Source organism: Mirounga angustirostris, unplaced genomic scaffold, assembly GCF_029215605.1.
Source record: "Mirounga angustirostris isolate CCGP_5_RB_7025 unplaced genomic scaffold, mMirAng1.0.hap1 SCAF_13, whole genome shotgun sequence".
NCBI classification, from domain to species: domain Eukaryota; kingdom Metazoa; phylum Chordata; class Mammalia; order Carnivora; family Phocidae; genus Mirounga; species Mirounga angustirostris.
The window spans coordinates 89,043,447-89,058,761 of record NW_026991721.1 but is presented as its reverse complement, the minus strand read 5'-3'; the positions used below and the strand labels follow the sequence as shown (position 1 = coordinate 89,058,761).

The 15,315-nt window shown below is 42.1% G+C and overlaps 1 protein-coding gene across 2 annotated transcripts in view; it reads left to right on the top strand.

Moving 5' to 3' along the window:
- Positions 1–8,834, top strand: part of CHEK1 (checkpoint kinase 1) — a 55,521-nt gene extending 46,687 nt beyond the window's left edge. The window contains exon 14 of one of the 2 annotated variants that reach the window (XM_064577265.1): positions 8,699–8,834. The gene's annotated coding sequence lies outside the window, so the exon portion shown is untranslated. Of the gene's footprint in view, positions 1–6,059; positions 8,668–8,698 lie in introns of those variants that run through there. The other variant, XM_064577264.1, reaches the window with a different exon arrangement.
- The last annotated feature ends 6,481 nt before the right edge of the window (positions 8,835–15,315 follow it).

Below are 15,315 nucleotides of genomic sequence, written 5' to 3'. Positions count from 1 at the left end.
GTCCTTCATATTATAGAATCATATAATATTAGTCCTTTTGTGTCTGGGTCATTTCAATCAGCATTTGTCTTCATGGTTCACCCATGTTTTAGCATGTATCAGATTTCATTCCTTTTATTTATTTATTTATTTATTTATAAAGATTTTATTTATTTATTTGACAGAGAGACAGCAAGAGCAGGAACACAAGCAGGGGGAGTGGGAGAGGGAGAAGGAGGCTTCCTGCCGAGCAGGGAGCCCGACGTGGGGCTCGATCCCAGGACCCTGGGATCATGACCTGAGCCAAAAGCAGACGCTTAATGACTGAGCCACCCAGGTGCCCCTCATTCCTTTTAAAAGCTGCATAATATTCCATTATATTTATAATACACATTTTATTTATCCATTTATCCTTTGATGGACATTTGAACTGTTTGTACTTGTTGGCTATTGTGAATAATGCTGCTGTGAACATGGGTGTACAAATAATCTATTTGAGTCTCTGCTTTCAGTTCTTCTGGGCATATATCTAGAAGTGGAATTGCTAGTTATATGGTAAATCTATTTTAATTTTTTGAGATAACTCCATATTGCTTGCCATAATGGCTGTACCATTTTACATTCCTGCCATCCTAGAGTTATAACAATATATTTAAAATTAACACCATCTTAATTTTGTCATGAAAGGACTCTAGTCCCCCACAGCTTTGCTTCTACCCTTCCCCATTTTATTTTACTGATGTCACAAATTACATCTAACATAGATTTACAGTTATTTTTATGCATTTATCTTTCAAATCATGTGCAAAAGTGGAGTTCTAATTGTTTTCTCCCTATACGTAAGGCTTCATTTTTCTCTGGCTGTTTTTAATATTTTTTTTCTTTGAATATGGCGGTTCCTCAAAAAATTAGAAATAGGAATAACATACAATCCAGTAATTCCACTTCAGAGTATTTACCAACCCCCCCCCAAAACCCTAATTCAAAAAGATATATTCATCTTATGTTTATTGTAGCATTATTTACAATAGTCAAGAAGATATGGAAGCAATGTCTATTGATACATGAATGGATAAAGAAGATAAGGGGTGTGTGTGTGTGTGTTGGAATATTACTCAACCATAAAAAAAAGAAAATTTGCCATTTGTGACAATACGGATGGACCTTTATGGGTATTGCACTAAATGAAATAAGTCAGAGGAAGACAAATACATGATTTCGCTTATATGTGGAAAGTAAAAAAACAAAAAAAGCCCAGAAACAGACTCAAAAATACAGAAGAAACTGGTGGTTGCCAGAGGAGAGAGGGGTGGGGGGATGGGTGAAATAGGTAAAGGGGGTTAAGAGGTACAAAACTTCCAGCTATAAATAAATCACAGGGATGAAAGTACAGTATAGGGAATACAGTCAATAATTTAATAACTGTCTATGCTGACACATGGTAGCTGTACTTACTGTGGTGAGCATTTCATAATCTATATAATTTTCAAATCACTATGTTTACACCTGAAACTAATATAAGATTGTATGTCAATTATACTTCAATTAAAATTAAAAATAAAAAAATTTTTAAATATTTTTTCTTTGTTTTTAGTTTTTAGACATTATTTATTTTTTTAAAGATTTTTATTTATTTAACAGAGAGCACAAGTAGGCAGAGAGGCAGACAGAGGGAGAGGGAGAAGCAGGCTCTCTGCCAAGCAGGGAGCCCGATGCGGGGCTTGATCCCGGACCCTGGGATCATGATCCGAGCCGAAGGCAGCCGCTTAACCGACTGAGCCACCCAGGCACCCCAGTTTTTAGGCATTTAATTATGATGGTTCTTAATGTAGATTTCTTTTTGTTTCAAGTTTTTATATAAATTCTAGTTAACATATTGTATAATGTTGGTTTCAGGAGTAGAATTTAGTGATTGATCACTTTCATGTAATACCCAGTGCTCATCATAACAAGTGCCCTTCTTAATCCCCATCACCCATTTAGCCCTTCCCCCAACCACCTCCTCTCTAGCAACCCTGTTTGTTCTCTATAGTTGAGTCTCGTATGGTTTGCCTCCCTCTCTTCTTTTTTCTTCCTTCCTCTATTTTCATCTGTTTTGTTTCTTGAATTCCACATGAGTGAAATCATATGGTATTTGTCTTTCTCTAATTTATTTCGCTTAGCATAGTACACTCTAGCTCCATCCACATCATTGCAAATGGCAAGATTGTTCATTGTTTTTGATGGCTGAGTAATATTCCGTTGTGTGGGTGTGCATATATATATGTGTGTATTATATATATATATACACACACACACCACATCTTACTCCATTCATCAGTTGATGGATGTTTGGGCTCTGTCCATAATTTAGCTATTTGATAATGCTGCTATAAACATTGGGGTGCATGTGTTCTTTCAAATCAGTATTTTTGTATCCTTTGGGTAAAATACCTAGTAGTGTAATTGCTAGGTCGTGTTAGGTTAACCCCCGTGATGAGGGGTGAAGAAGAGAGAGAGAGAGAGACGACAGCTCTATGGCAAACTCAGATGTTATTGTGGCAACAGAAACCTGCAGAGGGCATCAGCAGCTAAGGCTGGAGCCCGTATTGCTTAAAGGCTTAGGGGTAGTTTTTTTTTTTTAAAAGATTTTATTTATGGGGCGCCTGGGTGGCTCAGATGGTTAAGCGTCTGCCTTCGGCTCAGGTCATGATCCCAGGGTCCTGGGATCGAGTCCCACATCGGGCTCCCGGCTCAGCGGGGAGCCTGCTTCTCCCTCTGACCCTTGCCCCTCTCATGCTGTTTCTCTCTCGCTCTCTAAAAAATGAATAAAATCTTTAAAAAAAAAAAAAGATTTTATTTATTTGACAGAGAGAGACACAGCGAGAGAGGGAACACAAGCAGGGGGAGTGGGAGAGGGAGAAGCAGGCTTCCCGCTGAGCAGGGTGCCCGATGTGGGGTCGATTCCAGGACCCTGGGATCATGACCTGAGCCGAAGGCAGACGCTTAACGACTGAGCCACCCAGGCGCCCCTCCGTTGAGGAGGTAGGTGAGTACTGCTGTCTTGGGGTGGGAAAAATTTTTGCAGGTAGCCATTGCTAGAGTTGCTAAGGAGGACTGCTTTGCAGTTAAACTGTTTTTGTCAAACAGGATGTACTCTGGGACCCGGGTTTAAGTGGTAATTTTCCAGTCCAGTCGTCTGAGGTGGCGGCTGGTAGAAAATGGCGTGCCTTTGGCTAACCTTTCAGTCCGTTTTCCTTAAAAAAAGAAATGGGATTGGGTTGTTGAGGGCAATGTGAGTCATCTGGCTGCTTCCTGCTTAGTGGGGGCGTTGAGGTTATGGTGTTTTTCTGGCTTAGAAGATATCTCATTTGGCACGGGAGGAAGATGCTGACCATGTGTTTTTGGATAGCTGTCTGTTAAAAGGAATTTAGTTCTTGGGAGATAAGCTAGATAGGACGTTAAGTATGCAACAAAGCCCCAACAACAGAATTATGCAGAAAAAGGCAAGAGGGGCCATAGCCAGCATAACTGTTGGTCGCATAATAAGTCCCACCATCCGCGAACCCCTTCCGTTGAGAAGAGGTTATTTGAGTTACTTAGGTGAGTGATGACCTGTCCAGTCTTACTGATGTAAAAGCAGCACTTCTCCTTTAGGAAAGTGTATGTTCTGGGGCACCTGGGTGGCTCAGTTGGTTAAGTGACTGCCTTCGGCTTAGGTCATGATCCCAGGGTCCTGGGATTGAGCCCTGCGTTGGGCTCCCTGCTCCACGGGGAGCCTGCTTCTCTCTCTCCCTCTGCCTGCCACTCCCCCTGCTTGTGATCTCTCTCTGTCAAATAAATAAATGAAATCTTTTAATTAAAAAAAAAAAAAAGGAAAGTGTATGTTCCCTCAGCATGGGTAGTTAGGAGATTTGGTGTTAGGCAGTTTTGGAGGGTCAATCCATGTAAAGGAGAAAAGATCCTGGCAGGTGGGGTCTAGGGGAATTGTAAAAAAATGCATCTTTTAGGTTGAGCACTGAGAATGTTGCCCCCGTGTCCAGTAAGAAAGAGATGGGCTTACCAGATACTGATAGCATTACCCTGAGTTCTGAGGCAGTGATGGTGGTGGGGGCAACAGACCCCGGGCCCTGTCAGTCTTTGGTTGCCAGAACCAGTAGGTTCACCAGGCCTAGATTTGGGTTGGGGGTTGGTTGGAGTTGGAAGTGGCTGGATGGGAAACAATCTCGCAGAATACAATCCAACTTCCAGTGCCCCTTTTTGCCACAGATAGGGCAAGACTTTGGTAGTGGTTTGGGGTTGGGGCAAGCTCTTGCCTGGTGGCCCTCCTGGCTGTATTTAAAGCGTGGTCCTGGTGGGGTTATGTGTGGGGCATTAGGTTTTTGAGGACCCTGGGAGACTTGCCTGATGGCAGCTACCAGTGTCTGATATTTTGCCTGATCTCTTTTGAGATTTTTGGGTTTTTTGCTCCTCCTCTCTATTATCAAACACCGTAAAGGCCACCTTAATTAAATCCCATTGTGGGGTTTGTGGGCCATCTTCCAATTTTGGGGGTTTTTACAGATATTTGGGGCCAACTGTGAAATGAAGTGTAAGTGAAGATAGATCCTTTCCTTGTCTGTGATGGCAGTGAGAGTAGTATGTCTCGTTACAGCTTTTGAAAGCCAGGAGTAGAAGGGGGGGGCAGGGTTTCATCAGGGCCCTGGGTGACTTTTTATCTTTTTATAATTGATGGCCTTGAGGGCAGTGTTATCCATACCAGCCAGGAGGTAGATAATCATGTGGCCCCTCCTCTGTTTATCGGGTGTATTGGGCAGGTAGTCCCATTTGTCATCAATTTTGGGGACAGTGACGGTGCCAATGGGGTTGTGGGTGGCATCCTGTTGCTAGAGGGTGTCTGCATGATTTTGAGCAGCTGCCCAGATATGTTCCCTGTCCTTGGGGAAGAGCGTGGACAAGAGGGTGACATAGATGTAGTAGGTAAGATTATAGAACTGGTTGATGTATAGGAATTCTTTTCAGAAGGTGGTAGGGTTGGTGATGAAGGAGCCTAAGCACTTTTTAATTTGGGAAAGGTCAGCGAGGGAGAATGGCACATGAATACGGACAATGCCTTTGGCCCCTTCCACCTCCCTTAGGAGGGGAGTATGTTGGCAGGGGCATGAGATTTTTTTTTGAGGGGGGTGGGGGAGGAGGCACCGAGGGATGGGCTAGAGATGGGGGCAGAGAAGTGGGAGGTGGTAATGGGAGCTATGCATCTGCCTGAAATTGCAGACAGAAGGTTCTTTTGGGAGGGAAGAGGAGGAGGAGTGGGGTGTTCTTTTGAGGAGAAGGACTTGGCAGGGCAATAGGGTTGACAGAGAGAGGGTTTAGATTAGAGGTGGACAAAGGCCTGGATATAAGGGACCTCAGTCAGACCATTTTCTGTTGTGTTGGAGGAAGTTTCTGAGGTCACGCTATATTTGGAAATTAGAAGTGCCATTTTTTGGCCAGCGATTATCATTATTTAGTTCGTACTGAGGCCAGGCCACATTGCAATCGAAAATGAGATGTTTTTGGCTTAATGCTGGAGGTCAGGCCCAAGGATATTATGGATAAGACATCCAAGAGGAATGTCGCGAGGGGGCTTTAAGGGGGTCTGACCCATGATGGAGGCTGAGAGAATGAGGATTCCAGTCCCCAAAGAAATGAAAAATATTAGATGAGAGGGGCATCCCCACAGACTTCTACTATTTTTTGAAGGAAGGAGCAAGGAGGGCTCAGAGGGCGTCCCCTGAGGGCACACTGGTGTTGGAGCCTGGATGCCTGGCAGACAGAAAATATGAGAGAGTTCTGGGGATGGAGAAAGAAACTTGAGGCCTTGGGGGCAAGGTGAGGGGTTAGGGGAAGAGGGCCCACTAGGGCCCCCCCTCTGTCATTGCAGGGTGGCTGATGTCCCTTCTTACCTGGCAACCTGACTCCTCAGGACCATGTACTGTTTCTTCCCATTGGCTGAATCACTCATTCTTTCAACAAATATGTATCATCTATCTCGAATGTGGGAAACACTTGATCTTGGAGGCCACAAATCAGAGATCCTCTTTTCTTGTCTTTCTCTCCAGATGACAGTCTCCTGTATGGATACCAGGACCGTGGGGACCTCTCCGTGCCCTTCTTGAGACCAAGGGCTCAAACTGGTTTTGAATCCCACCATGACACTGTAAACGATTGTAGAGAGTTGGCCCTTCTTTGACCTGCTCAGTTATTCATTTAGCCCTTTTCTGTGCTCCTGTAGCCTCAAAGGATGGGGCCCCCCTGCTCCAGCACTGTTCAAGCCCTGAAGCCTGCTCCTCCTCAGCTCTGGATATTGACATTTGCACAGCTTCACCCACCAGATCAAGGCTTTCTGCTTCCCATCGCCCTTGCTGCTCTTTGCCTCTGATTCCTGTCCCCTCCATTTCTCTCTCTCTACCTCCATCCCTCCCTCCCTTCTCCTGTCACTGGCTGCCATATAGCAAGCTCTCCGCCCTCCCTCTTTTCCTTCCTTCAATGCATATTTTCTGCCTGCTTGACCCTGTAATTAAATGCTGATTTTAGAACAGTGAATAAAACAGACCCTCAATGTGCCTTCGTGTAGAGAGAGGCTTCTTTTCTGCCAGACTGACCAGAGTCACAATGGCTCCAATATCTTTCCTCCCTCTTACTCATAGAACTTAGGGCTGGAGGGGACTCCTTCACCAGGTTTTCAGTTACACACACATACACACACACACACACTCTTCCTCAGTCTTTCCCTCTTTCTACTGTGTAGCTTTTTTCTTATAGATCCTGTATCTTTTTAGGTTGGTGTTGTTTTGGAATTTTTGTTTTTATGTTTAAATTATATAAGTAAAATATTCAATTTAGAAAAAAGTATAAAATAGTGGCCAAAGTAGATCTCACTAGCAATCCCCTCCTATCATGCAGAGACATACCTTGTTTTAGGGCTTATGGTATACACCTTTAATTTAACACAATTTACTGAAAGTGCCTTTTTCTCCTGATGTCTTCAAGATTTGCTCTTTGTCTTTGGTTTTAAGCAGTTTGATGATTGTGGTGGCGTTTTCAGTACTCATCTGTGTGAGATTCTTTTAGCTTCTTTGGATCTGTGTAATATAGTGATTCAACAGCTCTATACAGTACTCAGTGCTCATCATAATCCCTTTCACCTAGTTCACCCATCCCCCTATCCACCTCCCCTCTGGTAACCATCAAATGTGAGTGAGATCATACGGTATTTGTCTTCCTCTGACTGACTTATTTTGCTTATTATACTCTCTAGGTCCGTCCATCTTGTTAGAACTGGCAAGATTTCATTCTTTTATGGCTTAGTAATATTCCTGTGTGTGTGTGTGTGTTTGTATCTCACATCCTGTTTATCCATTCATCTATCAGTGGCCACTTGGGGTGCTTCCATAATTTGGCTACTATAAAAAATGCTGCAGTAAACATAGGAGTGCATGCATCCTTTTGAATTAGTGTTTTCATATTCTTTGGGTAAAAACCCAGTGTGGTTACTGGATCATAGGGTGGTTCTATTTTAAAATTTTTGAGGATCCTCCATACTCCACAGTTGCTGCCCCAGTTTGCATTCCCACCAACAGTGCATGAGCCTTCCCTTTGTTACCGAGAGTGAGATGGAAACAGAAAGAAGCCTCGGTTCTTTTCACTGCCACAGTAAAGAATTACAGGACAGCGAAAAAAAAGTAAAGCAGAGCAAAATTTTATTAAAGTGTACTCCAAGGGAGGAACCAGCCAGTCAAGAGAGAAAATGGAAAACACTCCCCCACAGCCACACTTTCTACCTTTATTTGAGTCAATCAAATACTTTTTAGTATTCCACTTTAATTTTTCCATTGGCTTTTTAGTTATGCCTTTGTGTATTTTTTAAAATGATTTTTCTCCAAGGATTACTATATCTCTTCACAATTGAATTAAATTAATATTGTACTACTTCACTTAAAAATAAGAAACTTTTGGGCGCCTGGGTGGCTCAGTTGGTTAAGCGACTGCCTTTGGCTCAGGTCATGATCCTGGGGTCCTGGGATCGAGCCCTGCATCAGGCTCCCCCTGCTCTGTGGGGAGCCTGCTTCTCCCTCTGCCTCTGCCTCTGCCTGCCACTCCCCCCGCTTGTGCTCTGTCTCTGTCAAATAAATAAATAAAATCTTTAAAAAAAAATAAGAAACTTTTTTTTTTAAGTTGGCTCCATGCCCAGCATGGAGCCCAACATGGGGCTTGAACTCACAACCCTGAGATCATGGACCTGAGCTGAAATCAAGAGTTGGATGTTTAACTGACTGAGCCACCCAGGCGCCCCCAAAATAAGAAACTTTTGAAAGTATAGTTCCAGTTACCTCCTCTTTCCTTTGTGCTATTATTGTTATATATATCTTTTTACATTAAAAATAATTTTAGCTTTAAGCAGGCATGGCTTTTAAAATTAGAAGAAATAGTATACATGTCTTAAATTTACCACATTATATCTGTTCTCCACATTTCTTCCTGTAGATCAGAGTTGCCTTGGCATTTTCCTTTAGCTTCCTTGAGGACGAAGAAATTACCTTAGCGCTTTTTTTTTTTCTCTCCCTGTAGTACAAGTCTGTTGGTTGTGAATTCTCTTCCTGTTTGGGTATATGAAAATGTCTTTGTTACCTTCATTTTTGAAGGATAATTGTCTTGTTGTAACATTTTGACTGACAGGTTTTTTTTTTTTTTTTTAAAGATTTTATTTATTTGAGAGAGAAAGAATGAGAAAGAGAGAACCCATGAGAGGGGATAGGGTCAGAGGGCGAAGCAGACTCCCTGCCGAGCAGGGAGCCCGATGCGGGACTCGATCCAGGGACTCCAGGATCATGACCTGAGCCGAAGGCAGTCGCTTAACCAACTGAGCCACCCAGGCGCCCCAAACATTAGGTTGCATTGGCGGGGAATCGAACCCGGGCCTCCCGCGTGGCAGGTGAGAATTCTACCACTGAACCACCAATGCTCACACGACTGACAGGTTTTTTTCTTTTATGGCTTAAACATATATCTCTTGTTTTGTGCTCTCCGTTGTTTCTGATGAGAAGTCAGTTGACATTTGTGTCAGTGTTCTCCTATATACATATTACAATGTATCTTTTGTTTGGACCAATTTTGAGGGTTTTTTTTCTTTATCTTTGAATTTTAGTAATTTGACTATTATGTGCCTATGTGGTTTTCTATTGTGTTTATCCTACCTTTAGTTCACTGAACTTCTTAGATGTGTAAGTTTATGTTTTTCACCCAATTTGGGAAAATTTTGGCCATTATTTTTTTTAATGCTTTTTCTGTCTCATTGTCTCTCTTCTGTTCTTCTGGGACTCCAATTAATTATACGTTCTATTACTTGATACTGTCCCACAAGTGACTGAGGTTTTGTTCACTTTCTTTAATACTTCTTTTTCCGGGGCGCCTGGGTGGCTCAGTCGTTAAGCGTCTGCCTTCGGCTCAGGTCATGATCCCGGGGTCCTGGGATCGAGCCCCGCATCGGGCTCCCTGCTCAGCGGGAAGCCTGCTTCTCCCTCTCCCACTCCCCCTGCTTGTGTTCCTGCTCTCGCGGTGTCTCTCTCTGTCAAATAAATAAATAAATAAATAAATAAATAAATAAATAAATAAATAAAATCTTAAAAAAAAAATACTTCTTTTTCCTCTGTTTTTCAAATTGGATAAGTTCCATTGAGCTCTCTTCAAAATTGCTGACTCTGATGTGGTCCCCATTATGCTGTTAAGATCATCTAGTGATTTTTTTCAGTTATTGTACTTTTCAGTTCTAAAATTTCCATTTGGTTCTTTTTTATAGTTTTAGTTTCTGTGTTGAGATTCCTTATCTCTTCATTCATATGACACTATTTTCCTTTAGATTCTTGAACACGTCTCTAATAAGCAGCGCTTATTGCTTTTGTTCATAATTCCAATGTCTGGTACATCTTGGGGTCAATAACCTTTTTTTCTTTACTATGGGTCACATTTTTATTTCTATGTCTACCAATTTCTTACTATATAGTGGACATAGTGAATGATGCAGAGTTCTGGACTCTGTGTGTTCCTCTGAAGAGTGTTGACTTGTGTTCTCCTAGGTTGACTTGTAGTCCAAACTCTGTCTTCTTTGAGATAGACAGCAACACACATCTCTGCTCAGTTCTTTCAGCTTCTAGTTGCTATTGTCAGACCTCCTGGAGTCAGTGATCAGCCAAGAATTTGGTCACAGTTTATACTCATTTTGAGGTTTAATTGTGGCTTCTTTCTTTCCAGGATTTCCCTAATTTACAACACCCTGCCTGCTCTAATCTTAGTTCTCTGAATCCTCAAACCAGTAAACTGTGGATATTTGCGCTCCCTTGATATGTGGACTAAGAAGTCCTCTCAGGCATAAGGCCACAGACTTGCAAATCTCACTCAGCACTGTTCCTGTCTTTTTAGGGGTGACTTCTTTCCAGTACCTTTCAAGGAACTTTCAAATAGTTCTTTCTTATTTTTCACCCTGTTTATAATTGTTATCTAAAGGAGGGTTAGTTCAACCAAACTCTTCCACTATTAATGGAAGTCAGAACTTCCCTTCTATTACATTTTAACCACATGTTTGAACTTATTTCCTCAACATATGTAGCTATATTTATAGAACAGGTTTAGCTAATATTTATCCCCTTCCCTCAAAAAACTATGGCAATAATGTTAGTAGGATTTCATTTTTCTTCTTGCCCTCAGTAGACCATATTTTTTTTTTCAAGATTTTATTATTTATTTGAGAGAGAGAGAGAGCACAAGTAGGTGAAGAGGCAGAGAAGAGAGAAAATATCCAAGCAAATTCCTCCTGAGTGGGGAGCCCCATGCAGGTCTTGATCTCAGGACCCGTGAGATTAGGACCTGAGCCAAAACCAAGAGTCAGACACTTAACAGACTAAACTACCCAGGCACCCCAGTAGACCATATTTCAAGTTGAGAATTCTTTTGGAATTCCAAGGTTTTGGGCCTTTATTTTTGAATGGCAGTTAATGAAGGGATAGTACGGTGTATTCAAAATAATTTTCATTCAGAAATTTGAAAAGGAGCCTGAAGGACTGTCTGGACCACCACCATTTATTTTGGCTTATGACAAAACTCTCCAGTTTGTCTTGCTTAGGATCCTGTAATCTTAATAATTTTTTTTTTTAAGATTTTATTTATTTATTTGACAGAGACACAGCGAGAAAGGGAACACAAGCAGGGGGAGTGGGAGGATGAGAAGCAGGCTTCCTGCGGAGCAGGGAGCCCAATGCGGGGCTTGATCCCAGGACCCTGGAATCATGACCTGAGCCGAAGGCAGACACTTAACGACTGAGCCACCCAGGCGCCCCTAATCTTAATAATTTTGTAAAATTGTTTTCAGTATTAAAAGAGAAAGCATAGGGGGGAGGAGCAAGATGGCGGAGGAGTACGACACCTGGATTTTGTCTGCTCCCAGGAATTCAGCTGGATAGGGATCAAACCTTTCTGAACACCTATGAACTCAACAGGAGATCAAAGAAAAGAATAGCAACAACTCTCTGAACAGAAAAGCGACCACTTTCTGGAAGGTAGGACGTGCGAAGAAGTGAATCTGAGGTGATATTCGGGAGGATAGACGGCAGGGGAGGGGGCCTCCCCGTTGGCCACTTCTGGCAAGTAATAGAGCCGCGGAGCACAAAATCGGAACTTGTAGAAGTCGGCTGCTGAGGGACATCTCTCCAGTGGCTAAGCGGGGGGTGGGACCCTCGGGGGACAGTATGGTCTCAGGACCCTCGGGGTCACAGAAAGACCGGGGGTGCCTGTGTGCGGCAGAGCTCTCAGGTATCGGAGAGGGGAAGCCGGCTGCAGAGACGGAGCCGAGGAGTGGGCTCTCAGCTCGGGGTTGCCATAAACTGATCCGTGGCACAGTCAGGCCACTGCTCCTCCAGCAGGGACCCAACAAGCGGCAGATCGGGGAGACTCCCCTTCCTCCCCTGGGAGGAGCGGCGCGGGAGCACACCGCAGGGATCTGCTGGGTTTGGAGACTCCACACGGGGTCGGGTGCCAGAGATAGAAACGCTCGGTCACAGGCCGGGTGAGCACGGAGTGCGGCCAGAGACCGGGGAGACAGGAGTGACTGACTGCTTTTCAGTGGGGGCTCACTGAGGAGTGGGGCCCCGAGTTCTCGGCTCCTCCAGGGCAGAGATTGGGAGGCCACCATTTTCACTCTTGTCCCCCAAAGCTGTACGGAAAGCTTGCGGGGAACAAAAGCTCCCGAGAGCAAACCCGAGCAGATTACTTAGCCCCGACCCGGCAAGGGTGGGGCAATTGTGCCTCCGGCAAAGACATTTGGGAACCACGGCAACAGGCCCCTCCCCCAGAAGATCAGCAAGAACATCCAGCCAAGACCAAGTTTACAGGTCAATGAGAACGGCAGAACTCCAGTGCTAGGGGAATACTGCACATAGAATTCATGGCTTTTTTACCATGATTCTTTAGTCTTTCAAAGTTAATTTTTTTTAACTGTCTTTTCTTTTTTCTTTTTTTTTTTTTGAATTTTTCTTTTTCCCTTTTTCAGCCAACATCTTATCAATCCCTTTTTTATAAAAAACATTTTTTATTTTTCATTTTTAGAGTCATACTCTATCCCTTCATAGTAGTTACCCTTATTTTTGATATATATCTATAAGTTGTTCTCTCTTTAAAATTTTGGGATACAGTTTCTTCTAACAGATCAAAATATACCCTAATCTCTAGTGTATGGCTTTGTTCTAGTCTCCTGCCTGATCACAATCTCTCCCCCCCACTTTTTTTTAAAAACCTCTTCTTTCTTTTTTCAACCAGCTTCTTATCTTATCAATTCCTTTAATAAAATCTTTTATAATTTTCATCTTTATAGTCATATTCCATCCCTTCATCATATTAGCCCTTATTTTTGTACATATATAAGTTTTTCTTTCTTTAAAATTTTGGGAGGCAGTTTCTTCTAACAGACCAAAATACACCCAAAATCTAGTGTGTGGCACTGATCTTTGCACCAGCCTTATCACATTCGATCATATTCTGTTTTTTTGTTTTTGTTTTTGTTTTTATCTTTTTCTTTTTTCTTTCTTTCCCTTTCTTTTCCCCCCGTTTCAGGTCTTTTCTGATTTGTTTAGTGTGTATTTTCTGGGGACGTTGTTACCCTGTTAGCATTTTGTTCTCTCATTCATTTATTCTCCTCTGGACAAAATGATAAGACGGAAAAAATCACCTCAACAAAAAGAACAAGAGGCAGTACCGACTGCCAGGGACCTAGTCAATACGGACATTAGTACGATGTCAGAACTAGAGTTCAGAATGATGATTGTAAAGATACTAGCTGGGCTTGAAAAAAGCGTGGAAGTTATTAGAAAAACTCTTTCTGGAGAAATAAAAGAACTAAAATCTAACCAAGTAGAAATCAAAAAGGCTATTAATGAGGTGCAATAAAAAATGGAGGCTCTAACTGCTAGGATAAATGAGGCAGAAGAGAGAATTAGTGATATAGAAGACCAAATGATGGCAAATAAAGAAGCTGAGAAAAAGAGATAAACAGCTACTGGATCACGAGGCAGAATTCGAGAGATAAGTGATACCATAAGTTGAAACAACATTAGAATAATTGGGATCCCAGAAGAAGAAGAAGAAAGAGAGGGGCAGAAGGTATATTGGAGCAAATTATAGCAGAGAACTTCCCTAATTTGGGGAAGGCACAGAGAACCCCTCTCAAAATCAATAAAAATAGGTCAACATCCCGACATCTAATAGTAAAACTTGCAAATCTCAGAGACAAAGAGAAAATCCTGAAAGAAGCTCGGGATAAGAGGTCTGTAACCTACAATGGTAGAAACATTCGATTGGCAGCAGACCTATCCACAGAGACCTGGCAGGCCAGAAAGGACTGGCAGGATGTATTCAGAGCACTAAATGAGAAAAATATGCAGCCAAGAATACTATATCCAGCTAGGCTGTCACTGAGAATAGGAGAGATAAAAAGCTTCCAGGACAAACAAAAACTAAAAGAATTTGTAAACACGAAACCAGCCCTACAAGAAATCTTGAAAGGGGTCCTCTAAGCAAAGAGAGAGCCTAAAAGCAACATAGACCAGAAAGGAACACAGACAATATACAGTAACAGTCACCTTACAGGCAATACAATGGCACTAAATTCATATCTTTCAGTAGTTACTCTGAATATAAATGGGCTAAATGCCCCAATCAAAAAACACAGGCTATCAGATTGGATAAAAAAACAAGACCCATTGATATGCTGTCCACAAGAGACTCATTTTAGATGTAAAGACACCCCCAGATTGAAAGTGAGGGGGTGGAAAACCACTTACCATGCTAATGGACATCAAAAGAAAGCTGGGGTGGCAATCCTTATATCAGACAAATTAGATTTTAAACCAAAGACTATAATAAGAGATGAGGAAGGACACTATATCCTACTTAAAGGGTCTATCCAACAAGAAGATCTAACAATTGTAAATATCTATGCCCCTAACATGGGAGCAGCCAATTATATAAGCCAATTAATAACAAAAGCAAAGAAACACATTAACAACAATACAATAATGGACAGATCATCTAAGCAAAAGATCAACAAGGAAATAAAGACTTTAAATGACACACTGGACCAAATGGACTTCACAGATATATTCAGAACATTCCATCCCAAAGCAACAGAATACACATTCTTCTCTAGTGCCCATGGAACATTCTCCAGAATAGACCACATCCTGGGTCACAAATCAGGTCTCAACCGGTACCAAAAGATTGGGATCATTCCCTGCCTATTTTCAGACCACAGTGCTTTGAAACTAGAACTCAATCACAAGAGGAAAGTTGGAAAGAACTCAAATACATGGAGGCTAAACAACATCCTACTAAAGAATGAATGGGTCAACCAGGAAATTGAAGAAGAATTAAAGAAATTCATGGAAACAAATGAAAATGAAAACACAACTGTTCAGAATCTTTGGGATGCAGCAAAGGCAGTCCTAAGAGGAAAGTATATAGCAATACAAGCCTTTCTCAAGAAACAAGAAAGGTCTCCAATACACAACCTAACCCTACACCTAAAGGAGCTGGAGAAAGAACAGGAAATAAAGCATAAACCCAGCAGGAGAAGAGAAATAATAAAGATCAGAGCAGAAATCAATGAAATAGAAACGAAAAGAACAGTAGAACAGATCAATGAAACTAGGAGTTGGTTCTTTGAAAGAATTAACAAGATTGATAAACCCCTGGCCAGACTTATCAAAAAGAAAAGAGAAATGACCCAAATAAATAAAATCATGAATGAAAGAGGAGAGATCACAACCAACACCA